At 38.4% G+C, this 12500-nt stretch overlaps 1 pseudogene; it reads left to right on the top strand.

The window, feature by feature from the left end:
• Window positions 1-6265: 6265 nt before the first annotated feature.
• On the top strand, window positions 6266-7547 carry LOC138036153 (stearoyl-CoA desaturase 5-like; annotated as a pseudogene).
• The last annotated feature ends 4953 nt before the right edge of the window (window positions 7548-12500 follow it).

Below are 12500 nucleotides of genomic sequence, written 5' to 3'. Positions count from 1 at the left end.
TATAATTAGAGCTTAGTTTATGAGAAAAACACTCGTATTACTCGTATGTATTGGTATGTATCCGTATGTTAGTCGTATGTATCCGTGTGTTAGTCGTATGTAACCGTATGTTACTCGTATCTTAGTCGTATGTTAGTCGTATGTGAGTCGTATGTATTCGTATGTATCCGTATGTTCCGTATGTTACTCGTATGTTACTCGTATGTTACCCGTATGTACTCGTGTGGTGTTTTAGTCATGATCCGTTTCGCGAGCCTGAACAGATATCATTTTCAGAGTCAAGTGTATAATTGACAAAAATTACTAGGATTGTCTGTCTCAGTAAATGTCGTACTATACAATTTCAGTGCAACTTGTGTCTCAACGTAATTGCGAGAGAAAATACCCAGTGTAACAACATATCTCATCACGCATGTCACAGTCGTTCATTGTAGGGATAATGAACAAGCTTGATCACGATGGAATGTGCAATTTTTTGGGGGTTCGAAGCGAAATTGTTGCAATATTCGCGAGAAGTAAGGGTGGGGACTACTTTACGCAACGCTTCACACAACGTCTAAACGAAGGTTTCAAATCCGACGTGTGATATAGTACAGTGGCCCGGAAGGCTCAAACACAAACAAAAATAGATCCACAATGCGTACTTGTGTGGGATTTCAGTCAATTAAACGTTGATTATTAGCATTACAGTAAATGGAATACATTTTGTCATGTTTTTGTGATCAATGTCGAGTTACGATTCCGTAGAATCCCCAAGCTGCAGACGAGAAAACGGTTATACTACTTATGACCCCAGAGAACTTAAATCTCGCAAAGCAGATAAAGAAAACCTTCGATAAATGGAAAAAGGTCTTTGCCTTAACTCAATATTTTCAAAATCCTGTTTGTACATTTTTACGAACGGGTGACCTTCTTTGGTATATCTAGAATACCAACACGGTCTTATAACGGACTGGAACTTGTGTTGAGAGACAGTCAACTGAGAATAAAAGCAGAGTTTATACTCACAACGACATCCAATACGATTGTAGCTGAGATATATCGAGGATAATAGAGAATAAGTAAATTTTCATGTTCGTACAGAAATTATCGGGATTCACAGGTATTTTTTTTGGGGATGCTGACATGATTCGCGGACCAAGGACCAAACTGGCGGACGAAGGCCTCGCGATTATGTTCACCTCTTTTGTAATTTCAAGAGAAATATTTAAGTTTGGAACTTGCCAATTTAATATTATCGCAAGAAACAAAATTGCTATCTCAGTGGAAAATTTCAGTTCGTGGCGTTTTGATTCAGGTAAGATGTTCAAGATTACCCTTTATTCTCAAGGACCACGGTCACCATACTGTATGTTATTTCTGATCGATATAAGTTTGAAGGCATGACTCCTTACAATATAGCAGGCAAAACTCGCTTAATACACACGTCAGAGAGGAAGACGACTTTTCCTTACTTTGTAAATTAGTAAATTAATCACACCGAAATCCGCCAAATGACAACAGCCGAGAGGAGTCAAACACTCATTCTCATTCCCAGGACCAGGATCCTCTCTCTTCGTAATAGAGACCACGTGACAAACACTTGGCTCTTGTATACAAATAAATAAAGCCAGGATTATCGCCGGTGCCAACTTGCTAGCAGGGCCTCCTTTTGTCTTTTCCTTTAGTGAGCAGGAGAAAAGGAGGCTCTGCCTAAATCGCGTCAACTCTTTGAAGCCGCCGCAGCCCGAACTTCTGGACTAGTCAATCTTGTTTCCTTTCGAACCCGTCTTTCCGGTGCAAGCATCCGTTTAGTGATAAAACCTATGTTATAATTGAGCCCGCTGTACCGTGAAAACCCAATATGGCGGCGTGATTTGGCATATTAGGCTTGGATTCGAGACTGTATCCTGGCAACATGCAGCGCATACTCAATAAAGATCTTACTCGATTCATGCAGAGTCTTTCTCGAGAACGCCAAAATCGAGCAAGCAAAAGAAAGGCTCTGCCAGCAGGGTGCTGACAAAGTATGGGGAAATCCCACACAAAAAGAAAACGCAAAATAAAATAAAATAAAATAAAATAAATAAAAAGGCAAACAAAAACAAAAAAACAAAAAAGAAAAATGCAAACAAAAAAACAAACACAAACAAAAAACAAAACGCCAAAAAGAAAAAAAAAAAAAGCAAAACGCAAATAAAAAAGTAAAACGCAATTGCAAAAGCGCCCAATTCCTACGTATGACCTACCATGCGTACGACCATGCCAACTAATACCATAAGTGTGGTACCAGTAGTAGCTGTAGTAAGTGAAGTATCTGCAGTTCGTGCAACAGCTGTAGTACGTATTTTCGCTGTAGTGCCTGTAGTGCGTGTTCTATCTGTAGTACCTGTAGTACGTGTAAAAGCTGTAGTATGTGTAGAAGCCGTAATATGTGTAGTACCTGTAGTACGGTTGGTGTAATAGGGGAAGTATGCAGGTGTGATACCTGTAGTACCTCTAATACGTGTAGTAGCCGTAGTATGTGTGGTAGCTGCAGTATATTTAATAAATAAACGCCTTCGGGTCGCTGGTATGTCAGCTGATAATGTCCGCGGCTGAGAGATTATCCAAATAATGAATATTTGGCCAAGAAGCGAAGCTTCGAGGGCAAATATGAAATTTTGAGGACAATCTCTTAGCCGCGGACATTATCGATCAACCGACATACTAGCAAGCCAGAAAGGGGTTTATTTATTTTATAACAATCCCATCAATTTTCGTATTGCAGAAAAAAAACCGCTCGTAAAAAGCCAGAGTTGTTCTGATGGCGATGCTTCGTATTTTTTCGATGCACAATTCAAAATTTGACTAGAAAGAAAGTTTGCCGGTCTCAAGAAAAAAATACCAAATAAATTGTCACTGCGAATTGAAAACTCGAAAACAAGGCGCTTTTTTTGCGTACTGAAAAAGAAATTTCAACTATGAAAGACAGAAAATGTGCAAAGTTTAGATGACAGTGTTTTCAAGTGCGGCTGGAATTTTTGTCTCCTTCAAACGGTAGGTTTACTTTTATAGTTAGTAAACACAATGTTTTAAATTCTCTACTCTATAAAATGATTCACTTTAAGTTCGTGTCTCTCTTAAGTCTGCTCATAACCTCGGTTTCACACCTTTAAAGACGTTGGCAGCAAATTTTGCTGACTTTCGTGTGTTTTGCGGAAAAGCATTTTATCAGCTTTTTAATGTCACTTTCACTAGACACCAGAAAACAGATACGTAAAAAGATCAAGTTTGAATATAAAATAGACCAGTCCCGACGTGTCAAGATTTTCCGATCCTTCAAAGTGGTGTCAGTGTAAATGTCATACCCAGAAATATTAAAGATTCTTGATTTTATTGGGAGGTAGGAAAAGGCGACAGAGGTAGTTTAAAACATGCAGCGTCACATTGCAGATCGTTCCTGGGAAACCAGGTCTTTTCTTTTATGTCATTTTAGCTGCGCTAAGAAAAAGGCGAGGCACTTGCAACTTGCCAATGTACATTGACTCCAAAGGCGACGTTATCTTTAAAACAGCAGGCTAAATAGTTTTATCCGTCTTCTGCCATTCTGCCTTTTATTTGGTCTAAAGTTAAATGTCACAAAACAGTTTGTTTTACACATGTGAAAACTCGCTGTTCCATCCGGCGGAAAACTTTTACCTACTTTTCCATCCAATGGCAAACCCTCTTTTAGTGGTTATCGCTCTCCCCGCAAAATATATACAAGTAAACAAGGGTATAAAGAGATATAGAAAAGAATACAAGGGTATACAGAGGTATACAAGGGTATCTATGGTTATACATTGTTTAAAGACGGGTGACTATATGAATATGTTGCCGGTAAAATCCGTTCTCAGGTTGAATCCGTTTTTACCTACGTTAAATGGATGATCCTCATTTTACCTAGGTTAAATACGCACTCAGATGAATTCAAGAAACTCTTTTTGGAGCCTAAATTAAGCCTAGAGAAAAACTAGGGTCAGGTTGGGATTAGTTCTGGTTACTGTAAATGGATATCAATTAACTTGAAAAAAACTGTGGTGGGGTAAGCATGGTCGTTGTTGCGGAGAAGTGGTGAAGCACAGGAGTATATATCTGGCCTCGGTGGTTCAAAAGATGGATAACGCTATCCACCGGATAAATCTTTATCCAGTGGATAAACACTAGCAAAACCATTTGAGTTATCCAATGGATAGGGATTTATCCAGTGGCTAGTGCTATCCACCCTTCGACCAACTGGGGCCAGGAGGGTACGAGTTCTAGGTGTAAGTGCATAGTACAGTTCCTTGTTCCCTGCTTACTATGTTGTAATGTTGAGAATAAACGGATAAGTGTATGAAAATACAAAAACCGATACGATTATTCGATACATTACGAAGATGCGTTAAGATGCCTTAGACAGAGCTTGAGGTAAGGCATAAGTGGTTTTCATTTTGGGCGGTGGATAGCTGCTTCAAACTCGATAGACTGCATCTTCAATTCATCCTACGAAAAATGAGGATCACCAATTAAACCTAGGTAAGAACGGATTCAACCTGAGCACGGACTTGACCGACGTCATATAGCACATGACCTTAAAGCGTGTATTTTAGGACACCAATTTCATGCCCATATATGGGAAAAAAAGATCGAAGCTACACGCGCAGGAAAATGCACGAGCTACGTTACATCCAAACAAGGAAATTTTTAAACTCAAAATGTCTGTCTAGCATACATAATTTAAAGCCGTGTTCACACTGAACGTAGTTTATGATCAATTGAAGTATAATTCAGGCTATCACACTCCATTCAATTGTTGTTTAATTATGTTTCTGTTCACATCTGTAAAAATTCAAATACAATAGTCAGGGTAACCTCGCAGTGAGACAAAATTCCGCCGTATCGCGTGGCTGCCACGATTATCGTCGCCGTGCTAGAGACGAGAACTAAGGATAACTTCCAAAAATAGAAAAAGACAAATCCAAATCTCCGCTCCATAAAGCGGTTAGAAGTTTTGGCCGCTCATACCACCACGTGTTCGCCATTCTGCTCAATTACGCACTGTAATTAGTTCAAACAACCCTACTTGAGGTTGTTTGAAATAATTATAGTCCAGTTATAATCACGTACTGTAATTAGTTGATGTGAACCCATCCCAAACTTAATTGGATTGTAATGCGATCATAATCGAGGCCTATTGTGAACAACAGAGATAATCTTTGAAAACCCCATTTGCGATCCATTTCAATCATCGTTGGCTTTGCCCATACTTGCCTCCTTTTGTATTTGCTGTTTTACTCAAACCTTTCTTTTGTCAATGTTTTATGTAGATATTCTTGCGTTTCGCTTGATTTGGCTACAATTTCCCTGAGTCGCTGAATTTGGATAAATTTCTTGACACAGTCCCTTTAAATATACAAACTTTCCGACGGAGGATATATGGGAGTCCTAAGCTGCCGGGGTTGACGTTCCAAATGCAACATTAGCGACTGTCAGCATCGGCAACGAATGCGAGAACGAGAACAAGTACAACTTATACTAGTTCTGGAAGTCGTGCTCTACGTATTTAGGTAAGCGTATAGAGTTTTTCACGCGATGTCAGGGCGGCCTTGTTGGTGTTCCTAAACAGTGGAACAGCGGCCATGTTGGTAGTGTCCCAACTATAATCCTCCGGGAATTGAGCTCTATTATCCTTCGAACGTTTTCGTTTGTTTCGGTGGACGAACAAGGTTACTGATCACGTAAGTGAAGACACTCTATAATATGAGTTCCAGTCTATTCTATGCACACTATTCTTTGACAAAATATTGGCATTTTTAGTGCTTTTCACGCTTGAGAATCCCCAGATTATTTGCCCAAAACTTGAGGATTGTTATAGTATATGATTATTACAGCCTTGAACTAAACAAATAGTTTTAAATGAAACGCAATGTCGTACTTACCACTACGATTTGTCGATGTAAAGTCGTCGCAGACCAACTTGCCTGGACGAGTTGAGCACGCCTAGTTGCGCAGTACTGATGCGCAGTAATCAAGATTCTGGAAGTCGAACTCGAACTCGAAGTCGCAATCGTTGTCGTTGTTCATGCTAAAATTTTCGATTATCGAAGTTAACGAAACCAAACGAAGCCTGAAAAATACAGGGCTTGGACGGACCCCTGGACTCGAACCGCCTATGATAAATCCTGCCAAGGGAAAAAGTATGATGAAAGCATATGAAAGTCGTATATTATGAAATCTCAGAGCTATTAGGTCCAATTTTCATTGTAATTTTGTTGTAGAAAAAATGTCAGAAACAGAAGCGATTCAATCAGAAAAGAACACTTCCGTGGATTCAAGAAAACGACCCGAGCAACAAATCGTGTGGCCAAACGTTGCTTATGTGGGGACTTTGCATCTTATGGCGTTATATGCGATCTACCTCATGCCCTCGGCAAACCCAAGGACCTGGTTATGGACCTGGCTTTCTTACTTTTGCAGAGGGATTGGTATTACTTGTGGAGCCCACAGACTCTGGGCGCACCGATCCTACAAAGCCACGTGGCCTTTCAGATTGTTGCTAATGCTATTCAACTCCATGGCCTCCCAAAATTCCATTTTTGAATGGACGAGGGATCACCGCGCTCATCACAAGTATTCTGAAACCGACGCAGACCCGCACAATGATAGGAGAGGATTCTTCTTTTCACACGTTGGTTAGTTGTTGATGTTAAAAAAAAAAACACCCTGATGTCATAACGAAAGGAAAACAGTGTGATCTAAGCGACTTGTACGAGGACAAAATCGTCATGCTCCAGAAAAGGTAATCATTGATCAAGATTATTACGTGCATGGTATACCAGAGATCAGCAACTTATAAAGACCACTTATATTCACATTTTTAAGAAGAAATAAGAACAAACGTAATAGGCCCCCACAAAAATTCCCTCTGATTTCCACAGTTTTTGATACCTTTCCTACGCCACAGTTTTGGTATCTAGTGGTCTATACTGATGCGCAGTTGCGTAAGTCGCGTGTTTTCTCTAGATATTGCACAAAGTGTATTGCGACATCCTCCAATTTCATTCCATGCAAACCTCTTTGTGTTCTCAATTAAAAATAACATAATTATATTTGTTTTTAATTCCAGATACTACAAGCTTTTCAGCTACTTTTTCAATGTGGTTTTTCCGGTATTTGTTCCGTGGTACTTTTGGGAAGAGAGTCTCTTCAAGGCATTCATAATTTGTTTTGGATTCCGCTATGCCATTACTCTGAATGGTATCTGGAACATAAATAGTTTGTCTCATCTCTGGGGATACAAGCCTTATGACAAGACCATACATCCGACACAGAACTTTATTGCTATCTTGACGTCAGGAGGGGAGGGATTTCACAACTTCCATCATACGTTTCCTCAAGACTATGCAGCAAGTGAATTGGGTCTCCGAATAAACACCTCCAAGTGGTTCATTGATTTAGCCACACTGCTCGGACTTGCATTTGACTTGAAAACTGTATCCAAGGACGTGATCTTAAAGCGAAAAATGCGCACTGCAGACTTGCAAAACTTAGCCAGTAATCAGTAAGAGTGGTTACGTTTTATAAGGGAACCAAAGATTTATCACATTAATCACCAAAGATTGATCACATTGCCTCTCTTTAGTATACGCATTTTTTTTAAAAATTGTTTCATCAAAATGCTTTCCCATGCACACCTGATTTAAAAAGAAACGACTTAAGATAAGCACTCAAAATGATTCTCACTCTTACATAATTTTTAAACATGAAGGAAAAAAAAGGAACCGTAATTGATCAAGAAAAAACTAACTTTGTTCAGTATGCCTATGACGCGACTGCTGTACTCTCGGACATAGAATCAGCCCGTATACTGTTTCAGTTATTAAACAACTTTAAAGAAATGTCTGGTTAAACGTCTGAATTGTTCAAAAACTGAAGGACTCTGGTTGGGTTACTGAAAGCTTGCGAAATAAAGTCTCTTGTACTCAAAGGGCCTCAGGATCTAGGCAGAGCCCTTGGCATGGCCGAAAAAAATTATGACTAAGGCAATGTCCGTGGTTAAATTCACTGGGATCCCGCCCTATTGAAAAAAAAAAATCTGAAATGTCTGCGAAGTCAGATTTTATCCATACGATCAAAGCTATTTGTGCAAATCCCGCTCGACAGTTGGTGCGGTTTCTCTGTTCAAACCATCAAGGAACAAAGAAGATCGAGATAAAATCGCAGAAAAAGCCGAATCTTTCATGTTACCAGGCGCAATCAACAGTAAAATAAATTTTATTTATACTCGAATGATTTATATTTAAGATACCAATAAAAGATGCTATTATCTCTGAGGAAAGTAGACTTTGAGAAATTCCAGTTTTCCAGCAGCAGTTACTCAACTATCATTTTGTGAGAAGTATGTCACTAAACCATTGTTTAGCGCTTCCGTAAACAATGTTATTTTTTCCGTCAGGCTCGGTTAACTTCCCGATTGTGGCAGCACTAAGTGCTATTCTTCTTCTTGTTCTTCTTCTTTTTCTTCTTCTTCTTCTTCTTCTTCTTCTTCTTCTTCTTCTTCTTCTTCTTCTTCTTCTTCAAAAATTCGTCAGTTATTGTTACCTAAGAAATGGCTCGCTATCAAATCTAATAAAGGCTTAAAATTCGAGTTTTAACTAAATTCACTAAATTCTTTTACTTTTTGAAGCGAATTTGTGAATAGCATGTTTCTGTGAACGACCTCGTTTATCTTAATGAAACAAAATGTTAACGATGGCGTCAGAACAGATACCGTTACACACAACAAAGAGGACACCGATATAAATAGTACTGAATGAAGGAAACCAAATTAAAAATTTCAACAGAAATGAAAGGTATTTTCTTTTACAGGCTTCATAGAAATTGTTTTGGAGCTCCTAAGGGGACGATCGACAAGCAACTAAGGAACCCTGATGCTGTTTTCTTCTTGTGTTTACCCATATGTTTTGTCATGAATTGTCAGAAATCGCGTTGAATAATACGGTGGCCCACAAAGGCAAAACACAACTCAATGTTGAGCGTTTTACGATCTTAAAACACAACATACATTTGGGAGACTGGTAACAAGCACGGGCAACTTCATATCATGTAATCATACAACCTCGTGTTAGTAAGTACTATGTGTGGTTACCACCGTTTATGTGAGATGCGTAACAGACTACGCATGTTGTCGTTATGATATTTAACTGTATCGCCCCAGTAAATCTACTGTAATCCCGTAATTTCGGTAACCCTCCAATGGTTATAAGGTAAGGTAAGGTAAGATAAGATAAGGTAAGGTAAGATTAGATAAGATTAGATAAGATTAGATCAGATAAGGTAAGGTAAGGTAAGATAAGGTGAGGTAAGATAAGATAAGATTAGATATGATTAGATCAGATAAGATAACATAAGATAATTAAACTTAACACTTGCAAACATACGTGCAAGTTTACAATAAAGTAGAAAGGAGAATCATCTAAAAATATTACTTTCCTTACAAACATTAAACTAGATAAAGTTATAAAACAGCGCTTAAAGCGCTCTGTACGAATACGTGGTAATATATAATATGACCACGTTGACGTAAAGACTGATATGTACATTTTCTCGGTAGAAGATCTGTTAAACAATGTGAATCTATTTGCGTGATTTTTTTGAATGAATGAATGAACTTTATTAAAGTGCCAGAGCATAGTTAATGCATGGAGATGGTTATGAAACTCGACAAGTTCCCTTGTTTGATGTTTTTGTCGTTATTTTTGGCCTTGACCCTGCACAAAACACACCTTTTTTCGATACGATAACCAATAAAATCCTTCGATTAAATTATGCGCGACTAATTTGGGAAGCGGTGCGAGACCTAAACAGAAGATTGTGCAGGGTCACGGTCAATTAAACATCGATTGCGACAACATTAATTGTTATCGCTTTTGAAGGTTTTAAAGTTTCATAACCAGTCCCTCGATTAACTATGGTCAGAGTATTTTGCTAAATATAAGCTAATTGTGGACACTAAAAGAACATTCTAAATACAAAATATAAATTAAAATAGGAACACCACGAGTGTTAAAAGCTAATTTAAAATTTACAATCTTTTGTTAAAGCAAAGAATGTTCATGTAAAACAATTTACATATTTAAATATCACTTATTTCAAAGAAAATCTAGCATTTAATGTTCGCATAAAGCACAGTTGCTGCATGTGCCCTCAATATAAGAAGTCATGTCTTTCTTTCTAATGTTCCGTCTAAAATGGTCTAGCAAAGGTTGCTGTCGATCACTTGGGGATAGTCTGGACCAAAGATATGGGCCCAGATATCTAATTCACTACGTGCACAAATCCCATAATACACCTTTTTTACCCCAAAAAATCTGCATAGGCATTGTTTTCGACTTCTCTTGGGACATTTTCATGTCCCAGGAGAAATTTTAAACAATGGTTGTGCAAACGTTTTGGGGGGTAATAGAGTTGTATTATGGGATTGTGCAATTAGTGAATAGAGGGTTTTCCGTTCTTACTGTTGAATAGCGAGGTACATCAAAATCTGCTTTTCTTAAGGAGTATACTTTATTTTTAAAATTGAAAAGTTCACCTATGTAGTCGGGGACCAAGCCATTTCTGACTTCATACATTAAAATCACAATCTCTTGAAGCCTTCTATTGCAGAGAGAGGGCAACTTTGCACGTTGTAGAAGGTCTTCTAAGTATCTGTTCTACAGTTGTAGATTATTCTTAAAGTGCGTTCTTGCAGTCTCTCTAATTTTCTCCTCTCAGATTGCTTACAAAAATGCCATACAATTTGGCAATACGTAAGATGAGGAAGAATTGCTGTTAGCTAAAGTTGAAGTTAAGTCTTACTTGAAATTAGATTGCGTAATTATCTTGCTAGTACCCCTATTTTTTTACTCACTGTTTTACAGATGTCGCTTATGTGTTCGGTGAAACTAAGCTTATCATCTATGTTTACTCCAAGAATTCTTAAATTAGCTGTTGGTTTGAGTTTTTATTAAGAGTTTATTAAGAGTTTTTATCAAGAGTACATTTGTCCTTTGCATTGTCCTTTGCTTGAGTTTATTAAGAGTTTTTATCAAGAGTACATTTGTCCTTTGCTTCGTTGTTAACGTTTCGGGGCGTTATTGCTAAGACTTGATATTTATTCGGGTTGGCATGGAGAAGATTTGCCCTGTACCAACGTGATACATTTTCCGCTTCATTTGTGAAGCATAGTTGTTTATCCCTAGTTTGGATTACATCGCTGATGAATATGCGCTCCTTGGTGTAACCATATTTCCATGCTCGCTTGCAGAATTTATCGATCTTAGAGAGGTATTTACCAGCATAAGCACATGCCCAGACTTCAATTGCGTATGTAAATACTGACATAATTAAGCTATGAAATAAGATCGTAAGCTCTTCTAAGATGTACCCATAGTACTTACAAATCCCCAGAATATAGAGTCTTGAAGTAGCCTTATCCATCATATTATGAAAATGAGTATCCTAGTTGCAAGGAATTTCATGAAAGGTTACTCCCAATAATTTAAGTTCGCTCTCTCTTTCAATAATAGGCCGTTAAATACAGGTGCATTTATACACAATTCACAAAAAAAGGTCTTTTCCGACACCTCACTTTTCTCGTGTCATTATTGGTGTCTTAAGGAAGAAGATGAACGTCATGAACCTTAAATATCCCCTATGTTAATCCTCTGGTTGAATTGCAACCGACGGAGAACTTTGGGAAAAGGCTTAGTCGGTAGAGCGGCGGTGATCTAACCCTAAGGTAGGTAGGGAACTGTTTGGATGTCCATATCAACATAAGTCTGCGCGTTCTGACACCTCATCAACTCTATGTCCTAAGACCTCTTTCATCCGAATAGCTCGCCATTGTAGGTCTTTGCTGTACGGTCGTACGCGTGGCATCGTTCACTTCATGTTGAATACTGTCCCATACTACCTCTCGTACGCTTCTATTGTCGGACAACCTTTCTGGAAACAACTGTATATGTGGTCTTACATAAAGAAACACTCATTAAGTCGGGACAATATACGTCATCTTACACGAAGTACTTACCAGCACGAGGCTGTATGATCACGTGATATGAAGTGCCCGTGCTTGTTACAAGTCTTCCAAAGTTTGTTGTGTATCGTGAAATTTACTTCTATTCTCTTTCGCTTCGCTCAGCCGAATAGAAAACATTTCTATGATACGTATAGAAGAGACAAGTAACAATGCAATGGTAGAGTTTATTTACAAAAAACTGAGCCCGGGACTCGCTGGATACAAGTTACAAGCCAAGCAATATAAGAAAAAAGTCATACGCTATTTAAAACGACAATAAAAAACAGTAAGGAAAAAACATCCTCGAGTAAACTGGTCGGCGTCAAGTGGTGTGACATTTACAAGGAGTGGTCTATAAAGGCCTAATTATCCCAGTGGGAACTAATACCAAGCAACCTAATAGACCTTTTTGGCTTGTACATTTTGTTTTCCCAATTCAAATCATGTGATTATACTCAGG

This window comes from Montipora capricornis, unplaced genomic scaffold (assembly GCF_036669925.1).
Source record: "Montipora capricornis isolate CH-2021 unplaced genomic scaffold, ASM3666992v2 scaffold_462, whole genome shotgun sequence".
Classification (NCBI taxonomy): domain Eukaryota; kingdom Metazoa; phylum Cnidaria; class Anthozoa; order Scleractinia; family Acroporidae; genus Montipora; species Montipora capricornis.
The sequence above is the reverse complement of the archived record's forward strand: the minus strand, read 5'-3'. Positions and strand labels throughout refer to the sequence as shown.